Below are 4,839 nucleotides of genomic sequence, written 5' to 3' on the forward strand. Positions count from 1 at the left end.
TCCTCTTGCTGCGAGGCGAAAGTGCTAACCACTCCGCCACCCCACTTCATATTTGGGTACTTTAAACGTAAGCGCTTCGTTTAATAACAAAATGAAAGGGATAACGAATAATTTGCAACTTACTCTTTAACAACAGACGAAATAGGTTAAACCAAAAATATATGTATGCTTAGGGGTCATGATTATGTAGAGATGATTTTTAGCGTTGTTCGCAAACCCCGTTGTTGGTTAAACGTTTCTCAAAATCAAAACGAGCAGTAAATTTGCATAATTACGAGCTTGTTTTACTTTTTCACGCAACGCTCACTTAAGTCGTCGAGAGCGTGGCGCCATCTAAGAGCAGAGATCGGGACTACTTGGGATATCTACGATGTTAAGGCCTAACAATTTGCAAGTTTAACTGAAATAATAGATATAGCTACGAGCTTTTTTTGATTATTTTACAACTGATATAGTAATTATTAATTAAAATCAACCGTTATCGAAGGAAATAGTGGTCAGCATTTGACAGAGAGACTATTTGAAATCGCAGGGCGGTGACATGGCTGCCAGGGAATAAAATTCAAAATTTTCATCTTGAGCGCGGACCGGAATACCACAAATGCACTACTTCGCGCGTAATGTGCTATCCTTATTGGTTAGAAATATTACGTGATAACTCACAATTGTCAGCCGGTATAATATCATTTCAATTGTTTATGAAAGGAACTCGTCACCTTGAAGACCCGAATCAACTAATATTATCAAACGGAAAGTGCATTTTTGAGCAAACGATACGCTATCTAGAAATATGTCTGAGTTCGGGTTCAGCTCAAGTGGACCAAATGAACACCTGGCATGATGGAAATTGACGACATATGTAGAAGGCGATAACGTTGATAATGCTTATAACTTGGAATTGAATTCAAAAGTTTCCCAAATAATAATAAAATATTAACCCACACCGCAAATAACACATATGATCTTATTATTAGAAAAATTGGTAACGGAATGTATAAAAATAATAATTAGTTAAAAAACCAAAATTTCACGTTAAATAATATAAAAGTTTCCAAAATCAGAAAACGGAATGTTGTCAGAAATGTATATACCGGTACTCCAAGCGAATCAAAAAGCCTACTACACCGGTGGTCTCATCAGACTGCCCTACGCCAGCGTCCACAAGCCCGGACAGGTGAAAAATCCAGCATGGGTAGTAGAACCCTACTACTGATGGCCTCGCCTTTGACGTAGGTAAGGAGTCGAACCCTTTGGAGGGAGCTCCTAAAGGGGAACGACGGGCACACAGCGGTCTACATAACCCGGCACAGCTGGCACCGGAGATCCCGGTGTGCTCCAAAAGACCGGAAACGTGCCCTCATACGGGACCCCACCAACCCACAGCAGGCTACACAATCCGCCGAGGCGGCCAGTTTGCCCGGACCCTCTCCGTTAGCCTGAACCGAAGTGCAGTATCCAGCCCAAACCTGACCGAAGTCGAAGTCGGAGATAGGACCATTTGATCAGAGCTATAATCTCCCAGTGGGCCACCGCCCTTATGGTTTACAAGAGCCGGACCCCGAATCCCCGGTAAAGCCACCCGTTATTGAGAAAACGGGAATTAAACCGGGAAATTTTAAGAAATCTCATCCTATTAACTGCTACCAATACTCCGAATAGACTTTATCAATTCATATGCTAGATTTTATGATAATTTTTTTTTATAGAAAATACAATAATAATTTATTGGGGGCAGCGTTGATTATATTATTCAAGTCACAAAAGGTTCAAGGGCTACAGCGCTGTTTCCTATCAGGCCATTCATTTATCAGAGGTATGACCACCGAATCATAATAATCAGCACCATCTTAGGCCCAAGTTTTAATGCCTTTAAATCAGGTGGCCGGGTTGCAATGCGTAGAAGGGTCGTGGACAGCCATTCATCTAACAGCACCTTACACTAACTATTACCGTTAACCTCAACTTGTTGTTATTGAAAGGAGAAACCCCTTTAGCCAGTGAAGAGAGAACTGGCAAACTCGATGCCAGTTTTTCCGAGATTTCAGCCAGTGCCACAACCTGGGAGGGAGCTTGTCTCCTCTTGCTGCGAGGCGTAAGTGCTAACCACTCCGCCACCCTACTATCATTACTAGCTGCTTTCAACAATTTATCACTCAACGTGGAAAATGCACTGACATTTATCGTGATTGTGGAAAAGCTTTGTGGGATCTTATAAAGAGATTAAACCGTTCGTCATTTTCATTGTCTCCACAAACAACGACATTCAAGTGTCTCTATGGCTTGCTGACGAGGATATAAATTCCTACTTTCACCCACCTGTCGCTCCTCATTTTGGAGCAATGTGGAAAGTGGAGATGAAACAAATCATATTTCGTTTAAGGCGAGTTCGTGGGTCAATTATTAAAAAAAATTAAACACATCTTTGCCAAATTGAAGCACGCTTAAATCCACGTCCATTGACACGTGCCCACAGCTTACTCCAACCAGAAACTTTCAATCCTCTGTCGCGTTGGTAATTCAGTCAACAAATATAACAGTACTTCTGGAGGCGTCGCTGAAACGAATACTTATCTTATTTCGCTGTCACGAAAATCCTTTCAACATCAAGATGATCTGATCATGAAGTTTCTATTGAATTTCAATTAATAGAATTTTCATGGTATAATCCCCCAATTCACTTTAGGTATTTATTTCATTGTCTTTCCAAATTATTATTAAACCTAATAACTTGGAAAATTATAATAACAGGATATCGCGAATCACTCTTGCAACTTCCATAATCAAATTTTTTCTCCGGATTTAGAAATTTAACGTTTTTATTATTTTTTACAGTCGAAGTTTAAAAATACTAAATTTAAAATTTCCGAGGGTTATCGATATTTCTGATCACGGGTATCCTTCTGGCTTACTTGGGCTCTGTACTCACCCTCCGACAAAAGGGCAAATAGAATACTCTCGTTCTCTGTCTCACACCACAGTACAAGCATGGATTAAATCACCTTACAGGGATAGTTCTCTGGGGTTAAATATTTGCTCCAGACGTACCCTGGTGGCCAGAATTGTCAACGATTTTACCGATACACGGGGGAAAAATTGCAAAGGGTGTGCAATCACGATTTCGTTTTATTCTGCTATTATTTGTACCTTGATGAAATTATTATTTTTGTAGGCCAAGGCCTATCTATTGAAAACTTGTTTACAGTTTGAAAGCCTATAAACAATTAAACGGAAAATTAGGTGATATACATAAATGGCTTAAAAACAATAAAGAAAAGGTCGCTTACAGTATTTATTTCCCACAATTAACCAGGAAGCTCCAGAGCCACTAAGGTACTGACCACAATTGAATATTTCAATTTCAAACGTTATATTAGAACAAACAGTTGGAAAAATATTAAATTCGCCGAAAGCCGCCGCGAGATGGCGACGTGTCAAGAAATCTTGTTCCGGATTTGTATCGGTAAAGGGGGTAAAATTGAGGGGACGGCAAAAATATCTGGCAGCCTCGTTTGAAACAAACCTCTTCAACTCGTAGTATAGTAAAATGTATTAGCGAGAACTATCCCTGTAAGGTTATTTAATCCATGGTACAAGTTAAATAAGCGAAGCGAGTTATCACTCTTTCATAAAAATTCATTTTTTCCAACTAGACGTCACGGGGAGAGGTGTTTGTCTACCAACGATTTCACCACGAAAAGGAAGAGTTTATCTTCTATGGATCCTTACGAATATAGCAAATATATACCAAAAGGACCCATTAGCCAGAAATTACAACTGGAGTATAGCTAATATAGTCAAATATCAGTTTAAATCGCTTAATCAGTGAATCGAGGGTAATATTTTCAACCATATAAAGAAGCACTCACCCAGTCATCTACCAGGTAGAAAATAATATTCGGAGGATTAGGATTTTGCGATGACACCTCTTCGGTTATAAAAGCTAAAAATAAGATACTGTTTAGAAGAACGCTGCATTTCGTTTTCATGACGGATTTGTTTGCGCGTTTCGATTCGACTGAGCACGAAAAGCTTCTGAAGAGTATATTTTTCTTTGAATTCGTTTTGAAAGGGTTACCGAGTAAATCAGCTCGAATAATATCCAGGTGCGCAATTTTAAAACTGTTTCAGTTTCCACTCCCCAAAGTAATATATACGCTTCGCGCAAACGCCGACACGTATTGTTGTTAGGGGACAATAGAATAATTAGATTTTCTCTGGCGTAGACGTCGGGAAAGATTGTGCTACGTTAGGCAACTAAAAACCATTGTTCAAGACACATCAGAGATATTAAGTACTACCAAAAAAACGCGTAGGGAGAACGCGAAGACGGTACATTATTTTTAACATTATTTTAATACGAATTCCTTTAAAATAATCTAAATTACGTCATAATGAACGCTAAACGATGAAATCTGATAAGCTGATTCGAGAACAGACATTTATCCAATCCATGCGTCATGTCTACGAGTTTAACGCACTGGCTTAACCTCTCTCTATTAGCATCTGCGTTGGGGATATTTCGAGCTGTCGGTACAAACCAAGTTTAACATTTCTCAAAAGCTCGAATGAATAGAAACTTTTAGAAAGACAAATATTTGCACTCGTTTGCGCAACAAGCTTTGCTAAACCGCAGCTCAATAAGACTATGAGACTACGCAAACTTGTCAGCTTCTGGTGTTGGCAAATTGATGAAATATAATGTGATAAATTATACATTGACATAATGCTCCGCAATACTCAAATTGACGGGGATAATATTTTACTTTTGGGCTGATCTGGTAGGCCTCGATATAGGTGCCAAAGCTCAGTTATACGATCTCATTTTGTTCAATTAAACAG

This window comes from Leiobunum rupestre, chromosome 4 (assembly GCF_980474605.1).
Source record: "Leiobunum rupestre chromosome 4, qqLeiRupe1.1.hap1, whole genome shotgun sequence".
NCBI lineage: Eukaryota > Metazoa > Arthropoda > Arachnida > Opiliones > Sclerosomatidae > Leiobunum > Leiobunum rupestre.